Here is an 11,277-nt window from a genome sequence, read left to right as displayed (position 1 = left end):
AAATGCCAATATTTGCTGAATATTAAGTAAAACTTGCAAATTCAAACTCCTGACCTAAAGGCAAATGAGAATACTGTTAGCATTATGAGACCGTCAAGTAAGTTTTCTGAAGTTATGTGGTTGTGCAGCTGCAGAGTTACGCCTGTAGTTTGGCGGAAGAATAATAAACCTTACTGAAATATATAATGCCCCGAGGCACTCCTAATGATGGATGTGATGATGCATTATTATGAATTGTATATACAATTTCATCAGTTTGATGAAGTTTGAGAGAAATTACATTGGCAGTGTTAGTTGCAGTGTAATGGTCCACTCCATTTATCTGACCTCGCAGCCTTGCAACTCATTCTATATATAAAGTTTTTTCATTGCAGCCCAAAAGCCACTCAAATACTTTGCCAGAAACAACAGCTCCTAGCTTTGCCATTCCACAAGCTCAGGATGTGTCCAACTCCACTTCCCCATCTCTCATCACTGGTCTGGACGACTCCAGCTCTTCGTTTCAAGTTGGCAGCCTGCCTGACACCAACTCCTTGCCCCTTGTTGGTGGCTTGGTCAACACCTGTTCCTAGTTTCCAGTCCACAGAATGGTGGGCTGGCAGTCTGGCCAGCTCCCACTGCCGATCTCCCATTGGCCGCCTGCTGCCTCCAACTCCTGATAGTAGTAGTAGTAATAATAGTAGAGCTCCAATCGCTACAAAAAAAAAACATTAATACAATGATACAATACACACCAAAGTACAGTGGATTGTTTTTTATGAAAAGTTTCTCAACCTGAATAGTAAGTATTGTGTTTTCTCTCTCCTCACAGTGGTTAGCAGCATATTAGCAAAGGATGTGTTCTTTGACTAACTGGGATTTCAAACACTAATAACTCATCAGAAGCTGTCTCCCTCACATTCACAGTCAGGATTCTAATAAAAGAACAGCTTATTAGCATTGATACATAGAAATTATCAAGGTTTTAAGACTATTCTGTGGCGTTTCCTATCATCGCAACATGTTCTCGAGATGTTTTCAGGAGGAGGTCTCAAGGGGAAGTGTTGGGAAACGGCTAAAGTTAGCGGACCTGTGTCAAAACAGCATTACATAACTTTAACCCAGTCTGGTCCTATGTGGGGGAGAAAAAAAACAGCGGCAGAGAGAAGCAGACTTACCTGCGTTTCGGGAGTGCCAGGTGAACTTGTGGAAGCCATTGCCTAGGTATACAGTCCTGTCAGGCTTCTGAATGTATATAAATTACACAACACATCATTATACAAAAATATCAAAATTAATTGAGATAAGATTTTTTTGTTTGTTTGTTTTGTTTTTAATTCCTGTGTTTCAAGACCTATCGAATAGTGTGGGATGGAGAGATAAAAAAGCCTTATCAAAGGGTCAGAAATTTTTGTCTACTATTTGGTTTAAAATAAAACACTAGCAAAACTATTGAAATTCCCATCAATCTCAGTTGTATTGTGTTTAAAGTAGGACTGCCACCTAATCTATCCCTCCAAGTTTTTTGGCATTTTTGCAGGCTAAAATAGCTGATTTCACGGCACCTTTTCTTAAAAATTGTGATACATATTGCAATGTTTTTAGATGGGTTTTTTGCTATGAAACTGCAGGAAGGCAACTTGTACCAGTGAGAATAAATCCAGTGCAGTGCAAGTGGTGACACCCTGAGAAATTGCCGATAGCCGATGTGATCGGGGGATGGGTGTACACCAGTGGCGGCTGATGGTCTTATAATGAGGGGAAGCTCATTTTCGGCCTACATCATAAAATGTTTCCGTTTATTTATATGTAAATTCGCAGAGTGACGGAAGAGAGTCGCCAAACACAACGCTAGTCGTTTTTAACAAAGACAAAGTCGCTGAGGATCAGTAACGTCTCCAGATCAACTACAAACGGAATGAAAAACTTGAAAAATGCTCTGGTGGATGCTTATACTTCAAGATCGCTGATTCGCTCATTTCGCTGTCAATCAAAAAGGGACTCAGCCTCAGACAGATGATCCAATCATCATGCAGAAGCCGAGCGTCCGGGACAGCCCACTGTCCCATAGACCCCCAGAGACGCTAAGCATCCGATGGGCGGGACAAAGCCCAGCATTTATCCAATGACCGTCTAGTTTCACTGCAGTGGAACAACCCACTCTATGCTTCCCCACTGAAGTCAGTAGACGCTCGGCGTCTACACTGTGTAAAGCACTGTGGCGCTGCGGGGATGAATGAGAAGGAAGTTGTGGCGGTTACCTGTGATAAGTAGCTCATTCTGAACAAAAGATGAACGTGTTCTAGCGCATATTTAGTCAATGAAATGTACACACAACAGTACATATTTGACCACTTATTTTGTTGACATTTTTGGGGAAGCTGAGCTTCCCTTGCAGTCTTAGAGCAATAGCCACTGGTGTACACTACAGATTACACAGCTCTTGGTGCCAGAAGCTGTTCACGCTGGTCAACAAGCGATTACACTCCTCTGCTCTGTCTTAATCGCAGATAGAGCTGATCTTTATAAAAGTTTTCTGGCTACTATATGAACAGTTTTATCTTGAAAGGAATGAGAGGATGTTTTGTGTTTTTTCATCTTTACTAATTACCCATTTAGTAAAGATGACAATTTCATTTGTTTTTATTAGCTCTCTTCATGACAGACTCTTTAGTGATGATCAGCTCTTCAACCGCTCAAAATGTATATTCATATCAACCAGATTATGTGAACTGTAGATATTTCATTTCATCTGGAGAAAAAAAGTAGCGGGGCGTCCTTCCGGTGGCTCCAGCAGCTCTACCCTTGGGGACTTATGTTACCCTATGAGGGAGAGAGCAAGGACTGACCATAAAAAGCGAGTGCGTCTCGTTTTGCTACTTCTCTCCCTCATTGACTCCAGAAATTCTATTTACCACCATAAAAAGCAGCAGGATCAGAAACTGAACTAAATGACGTGTTCTGTCTGTCTGTTTGTCGATCTCTCTACATGACAGACGCTTTAGTGGTGATCGGATCTTTAACTGCTTAAAATGTATACAAATATCAACTGGATTATTTAACTTTAAAAAAAAAAAAAAAAAAAAAAATAGTGGAGCGTCGTTCAGGTGCACTCCGGCAGCACTACACCTATGGTTCCACGACAATGTACAAAACAATTTTAAAACATCAGGGAATTGCTTTATACGGTCTTTAACAGTGATTTGTTGGTAAATAGGAGACGTTCATGTCACACATCTGCAGCTTCACAACAAGCTTCAAAATCAGAAAAATGGATGTGAGTTTGGTGATGTACATCAAAGTTTTGCACAGGGCCTGGTATGATTGGTTCAACTTGCAGGAAGCTATGATGATTTGTATAATTTGTGGAAATGTTAATGTGATTGGAAAAAATGCAAGGTCGCACAGGATTCAAAGGGATTGGCTGAATTTGCATTAATTATTGCGTTCGGGACATTGCAACATTCTGGAGGGACTGCCTAATAGTCAACCAAATGCTAGTCCATGAGAAGATTCTTAGTCGACCAAAAATTCCAAAGTGTGAGATCGGTTCAAGAGGTTAAAGATGACCCCAATAAAGATGACATGCAAACTCTGCAAGCAATTACTTGTTGACTCAAACGACACTTGTCATTTGAAACGTAAGTTGCCTGACGTCAATGTGAACAATTTTACTTATACAATTTTTCTTAGCCCTGGTCTATCATAAACCTCTGATGACTACTCAACTAATAGCTTGAAGTAATGACTACAAGTCAACTAGGAAAACCTTCGGTCAGGGGTAGCCCTGGTTTACAGCTGCTATATGTAAGCTTTTGATATTGCTACATAGCCAACTTTAGCAGTAGCAGCTGTTTACTTGTCACTCTAGAGGAAATGTTCAGCAAACTTCATTTCTTTACTTGCCAAGATTTGTCTCAAGCAACATAAGCAACAGCAATTTTAACTATTATGTTTTTTCCATTTCTATCTCTGGCAAGCAACCATTATCACCATCACCAGCTCATCACAAGAAACTACGATCGGTGGCAGAGAAAAATTACAAAGAGCGCCTTTAATGCTTATTTGCAAAAGTTATCACGCTAATATGCTAAACTATAGAAAACAGAATTACTTGTTAAACATTAACATGTTAGCGTTGCCACTTTGAGCATATCAGCATCCTAATCTCAGCATTTACCATGACAGCAGTCTCATGTTCAGTGGCTATGGCCATACTTAAATGCTGTAAAATGTCATGGCTTGTTGTGTCATGATTTATCCTTAGTTCTGTTAAATTTTCTGTGTTCAAATAAAGTAACTGTAGATGAGGCTTTGGGGTAAACCATTCAAAACAGTCTGACCCAGATCTATAGAGCTAGCTTCCATGTAGCACTTTGTATCTTTCAAGCTGATGTGAATGAAAGATTATAGTACCTCAAAGAGAAGGGATGATTATTTTTTCTCAGTGGTGCCCCATTCATTTTAACCTCCTCCTAATGTAGGGGGGCAGCTGTGGCCCAGGAGGTAGAGCGGGTCGTCCACTAATTCGAAGGTCGGTGGTTCGATCCCTGAGTGGTCAGTATGACTAGAAAAGCGCTAGTCCATTTACCATATCTAAAGCTATAACTGATTTTTTTTTGGCCAATATTGAGAAGCATTATCATGTTTATTAATTTGGAGTCATGTTTGTGGTCACTTGACAAATGTAAGTCCAATACTTACTTTCCTTTTGGCTACATTTTTGGTCTCTACGAACTCCTAAGAGAAATATCTGGCTCTCTAGCTGCTAAATGCTTCCTCATGTTCACCAGCTAGTTGCTAGTTGTGTCTATCTCCTGTTTTGTGCTAAGCAGATAAAGCAGTAGAGTAGAGCAATGGTTTGTTTTAAATTTTTCGTTGAGACAGCTGCCTGCTGTGGCCAAATATGATGCTATGAGAGCAGCGAAAGCGAACCACAACAGTAAAGTTGTAATAAACTGCCCACTTCATTGAAGCCAGACACCAAGCTAAAATTAGCTTGATAACCACCAGTTGCACATATGTTTTACCCAGTAGTCTGTGTGGAGCCGGGGTAAGTTTAAAGTTGACTAGCTATACTTCAAAGGCTGTGGGTGCTAACCAGTTTCTTGGGGGAATCCCTGCATCACAAATGTTAAATGTTTTTTGTTATTAAGACATACAAACTTATTTTACTATAATTTACGTCCTGTTTGATGGAAATGGTATATTGAAATAATGAGAAAAAAAAGGTCATTATATCATGAAAGTATGAAAGCTAATACTACTACACACATATATTTTTTATAGTTTTTGGAAATTCTATTCTATTTTTTTGAATGGGGCATTTATTATTGAAACCTTTATATTTATAAAACCCATTATATTTTCCTTTAGATAATTATATGTCATTGATTTCTTCAAATATTGGGGTATGTAGCCTGAACTGATGCTGCAAACCCAACTTTTCAGTTCACAGCTCATGTACAGAATGAATTTTGCAATGAATGTTTGGCGATATTAAATGAAGTAATGTAATGAATTTTTTCGATTTTATGTGTGCTATGCTCAAGCATGTTCACTTAGCTGGTTGATAATTAACATACTCTTAGCACTCATCATATACTTATTTTGCATTACTCAGTGGTACTGGTTCAGACAGTGCTGCGGCAAACACAAATACTTTCTGTCAGATTGTAATTGTTTAATTTTTATTGTATTGAAAATCCACAATCCACAAAGAAGACAGGGTAATTTCTTTTGCCTACTTTCGTGTAATGTATTAGTGCTCATGTCTGAGCCCTTGGCTTAAAGTCTTAAGTTTCAGTTTGCTAACTGGCTGCGGAAGCACCTGTTGTGGTGAAAGTTGTTTCCTGAGTTACATAAATAGTAACCAGTAAGGATGCTGATAACCTCAGGTCCAAAATGTACACATTTTCATTTATCTTTTTATTTTGCCCCTAATTTAAGTATAGAATCACATTTTAAGTTATGGGGAGCAAATAGAGTTCAATGCGACAATTAAATACTTAATGGATCCTTAATTCATGACCATAATTACATTTTAGACATAATGTAATTAACCCAATGTCAAATTAACTTTTAGAGGATAAAAATCTTTTTTGTACTTTTTGTTTGTTTTTCAGTAGGTGAAATCTATTATATTCGCTTATACAAAGCATGAGAAAGAAATAATTAAGCCTTTCTGAGCTGTTGTTAATCCCCTTTTTTTTTTTAAAGGTAAAGTAAGTACAGTAAGAACAAATTACCATTCTTTTCCTCTGAGTATCACCTTTCTTCAATGTCTAATACATTTGGAAACTTTTGTAAATATCTTCTGTTTTCCCTGACTTATGCCTCAGTTAAGTTTTTGTATTGCCATATATCACTGTGCCCCACCCCACCCCATACACAGCAGTATATACTCATACAAAAACCTCTGCCTGATTGTGCATAGTATTCACTATATCTCAGTACCTTTTTAAGGTCAAACTATGAAATAAAAAACACTCCACTTTTTCTCTTTTATGTAATATTATACCCTTTGAAACCTAATTACTCTTTTACTGTTGTTTAGTTTTGTTTCGTTTATTTTAAATCAAATTTTTTATTTTGGTAACAAAATGATCGTTGTGTGAAACTGTATCACTTCCAAGCTCATGGTATCCTAACACAACCTCTTGTTTGAGAACACATCATCGTCACATTATTAATTTTGGTAAGAAGAGGGGTTTTTTTGGACACAGGCCTACTTTTTTTCCTTTCTGTGTCAGTAATCTTCACCTTTTGTTTGAGAACACATTATCGTCACATTATTGATTTTCAAAAGAAGAGTTTTTTGTTGGACAACACCATACACAACATTTCCTTCTCAGTGGAAGGAGGTTTTTGTCATAGGATGCATCACTGTTGCCGTTGCTACTGTACACTATGATTTAACCCTGTATAAATACTCCACCCTGCTCACTGGCTATCATTACACACAGATGCTGTTGATTTAAGTGTTTCTTAATTTAAAGATTGAATCATGTGAAAGGAATCAGAAGCAAAAAAGTTACGGGATGATTTTTTTAAATTATTATTTAGTTTCTTTATATTTGGTCTTGCTTTGCACACTGAAAATGGCTTCATAATTATGATAATAGTACTACTAAACCAATACAAATGCTGTTGATATTTGCAGCAAAACACTGGACAAATGATGATGCATATTTCATATCCAGTAAGTTCTTTCAGGTGTATCATGCAAAGGTTTGGTGAACGAACACAAAGGGGTGTGTCTCATTTCTTCACAGTCTAGTGATTTGGGTAAATAACCTGATCTTCTCTTTTAATTGAGTTACATTGACTTTGTGCTTCAGTTGAGTTATGAGCAGGTATTTGTACTACCATCTATCACTGTGGTTCCCACCATACACAGCAGTACATACTCATACAAAAACTTCTGCCTGATGGTGCACAGTATTCACTATATTTCATTACCTTTTAACAGTGAAACTATGAAATCAAAAAAAGAACATTCCACTTTTACTGTATTTTATGTAATATTTTACCCTTTGAAACCTAATTACTACACTTTTGCTTTTGTTTCATTTTTTTTTTTTTTTAAATCAAATTTTTTTTTTAAAACTTTTTTATTTTGGTAATATTAATGTTTTCCCTCTCTGAAACTGTATAACTTCTAAGTTCATGGTGTCCTAATACAACCCTTTGTGTGAGACCACATTATGACCTTATTGATTTTCGTTAGAAGAGTTTTTTGTTGGACAGAGGCCTACTTTTTTTCTCTCTATGTATCAGCACCATATACCTAATTTCCTTCTCAGTGGAAGGAGGTTTTTGTCATAAGATGTATCACTGTGGCCGTCATAGGACACTATGCTATAACTCTGTACAAATACTCGTCCCTGCTCACTGGCTATCATGACACACAGATTTTATTAATTTAACTTAAGTGTTTTTTAATGTAAAGATAGAATCATGTGCACAGTATTCACTATATGTTATTACCTTTTTACAGTAAAACTATAAAATCAAAAAAGAGCATTCCACTTTTACTCTATTTGATGTAATATTTTACCCTTTGAAACCTAATTATTACTCTTTTGCTTTTGTTTCATTTTTAAAAATCACATTTTTTAACTTTTTATTTTTTTCTTTGGTAATATTAATGTGATCCCTGTGTGAAACTGTATCACGTCTACGCTCATGGTGTCCTAACAACCTTTTGTTTGAGAACACATTATCGTCACATTATTGATTTTCAAAAGAAGAGTTTTTTGTTGGACAACACCATACACAGCATTTCCTTCTCAGTGGAAGGAGGTTTTTGTCATAGGATGTATCACTGTGGCCGTAGTTATAGTACACTATGATGTAACCCTGTACAAATACTCCACCCTGCTCACTGGCTATCATTACACACAGATGCTCTTGATTTAAGTGTTTTTTAATTTAAAGATCGAATCATGTGAAAGGAATCAGCAGCAAAAAAGTTACCGGATGATTTTTTAAAATTATTATTTAGTTTTTTTATATTTGGTCTTGATGTGCACACTGAAAATGGCTTCATAATTATGATAATAATACTACTAAACCAGTACATATCAATGTTGTTATTGATATTTGCAGCAAAACACTGGACAAATGATGATGCATATTTCATTTCCAGTAAGTAGTTTCATGTGTATCATGCAAAGGTTTGGTAAACAAACACAAAGGGGTTGTCATCTTTAAGTAACACTATGTATGTGTTGTAATATATGTGCATTTAAAGTTATGGTTTAAAAATATTGGTGGGTGTAGTAGTTATTTTGATAACTAAATAATATTTGTTTCATAACCCATAAGCTAATATTTAAAAAATACTTTAAATAACATAAAATGAACTGTAAGTAGTCACAAATCTGTTTCGTTTGTCAGTATTTTAAATATATTGTGTTTGCTGAGATGAAGCACTTAAAAAAAAATGCTGAGGTGTTACAATTTTCCTGTTTATTCAGGGTAAAACTGAAAGAAATACAACTCTGCATAAATACAAATTCCCTTCCACAAGTCCAGTGAATGTCTCCTTTCTTCACAGTCTAGTGATTTGGGTAAATTACCTGATCGTCTCTTTTACTTGAGGTACAATGACTTTGTGCTTCAGTTGAGTTATGAGCAGGTATTTGTATTACCATCTATCACTGTGGGTCCCACTGTACACAGCAGTACATACTCATGCAAAAACCTCTGCCTGATGGTGCACAGTATTCACTATATTTCATTAACTTTTTACAGTAAAACCATAAAATCAAAAAAGAGCATTCCACTTTTACTCTATTTGATGTAATATTTTACCCTTTGAAGCCTAATTATTACTCTTTTGCTTTCGTTTCATTTTTAAAAATCAAATTTTTTAACTTTTTATTTTTTTCTTTGGTAATATTAATGTGATCCCTGTGTGAAACTATATCACGTCTACGCTCATGGTGTCCTAACAACCTTTTGTTTGAGAACACATTATCGTCACATTATTGATTTTCAAAAGAAGAGTTTTTTGTTGGACAACACCATACACAGCATTTCCTTCTCAGTGGAAGGAGGTTTTTGTCATAGGATGCATCACTGTGGCCGCTGTTATAGTACACTATGATGTAACCCTGTACAAATACTCCACCCTGCTCACTGGCTATCATTACACACAGATGTTGTTGATTTGAGTGTTTTTTAATTTAAAGATCGAATCATGTGAAAGGAATCAGCAGCACAATAGGTTGCTGATGACTTTTTTTTTTTATTATTATTTTTATATTTGGTCTTGCTGTGCACACTGAAAATGGAAAAACACTTAGCAAATGATGATGCACATTTCATAACCAGTAAGTTGTTTCAAGTGTATCATGCAAAGGTTTGATCTAACACAAAGGGGTTGTCATCTTTAAGTGACACTATGTTGCGTACATTGTGAATGTGAACATTTAAAATTATGGTTTAAAAATATTGGTCGGAGTAGTAGTTATTTTGATAACTAAATGATGTTTGTTTCATCACCATTAGCTCATATTTAAAAAATACTTTAAATAACATAGCATCAATTTTAAGTTGTCACAAATCTGTCTTTACGTTTGTAAATATTTGAAATATATTGTCTTTGCTAATGTGAACCATTTTCAAAAAAAGCTGAGGTATCACAATTTTCCTGTTTATTCAGGGTAAAACTGAAAAAATACAACTCTCCATAAATACAAAATACCCTTCCACAGGTCCATTGAATGTGTCCTTTCTTCATACTCTAGTGATTTTCATGCTTCAGTTGAGTTCAGAGCAGATTTTTGTATTGCCATATATCACTGTGGCTCCCACCATACACAGCAGTACCTTCTCATACAAAAACCTAGGATATAGACCCTAATATAGTACATGGTTAGTTTTTATACTGTCTATACTCAGAGGGCACAGTCATGGGATTGCAGTCCACATTTTTACCCTTTGAAACTTAATAATTCTGTTTTTAAAACTCACATTTGTTAAATTTTGGTGATTTTCAGCCATGTTAGTGGCATGGCTCTAGGGACAGCCAAGTCGGTCTCTTGGTTGGCCTGTCCATCACTTTGGTCCAGGTTGAAATGTCTCAACAATCATTTGATGGATAACACGTTTAAAAAACCAACGTGTTTTTCTGAATTGGCACCATTTCCTTCTTAGAGGAAGGGGGTTTTTGTATGTATCACTGTTGCCGTTATACTGCACTATGATATAACCCTGAACATATACTCCACCCTGCTCACTAACAATGAAGACACACAAATGCTTTTACCTTAAAAAATGTGTTTTTGTCTTGTTTTTTTAACTGTAGTGTAAGAAGTAATGTTAAGATGAAATAATGTGAAAGGAATAAGCAGTGCAACAGTTTGTTAATGACTGTTTGTCATTGTTTATTGATTTAGTCTTAGTAGTTTTGTATATTTTACTAAAACTGGCACTTCACAATTAGAAGAATAAACATATAAATAAAGTTAATTATATACATTGTGCAGTAAATCCTTGGAGAAATTACTCTCTCTTAATTTTTGAATGAAGAAAACAAAACAATTTAGCTAGTCATCTTTAGATTCTATTTTGGTCATCATAGCAATAGTGCTACTATGAGTGACATAAAAACAGTATCCAATTATTAAGTCTTTAAAGTAGTAGATATACATAATTTGTATTTATGACAAAGTGAATCATATGGGATGTTTACTAGGGCTAATTGTATAATGATAAAAACAGCGCTTCTTAGGATTGCACCGAGTGTTATATACACCTTCCATTTACAGTATAAAGACCTTTGCCTCT

The sequence above is a fragment of the Seriola lalandi genome, unplaced genomic scaffold, assembly GCF_002814215.2.
Source record: "Seriola lalandi dorsalis isolate HSWRI2012SDOR001 ecotype SW California unplaced genomic scaffold, Sedor1 jcf7180002054975, whole genome shotgun sequence".
Taxonomy (NCBI): Eukaryota; Metazoa; Chordata; class Actinopteri; order Carangiformes; family Carangidae; genus Seriola; species Seriola lalandi.
The sequence above is the reverse complement of the archived record's forward strand: the minus strand, read 5'-3'. Positions refer to the sequence as shown.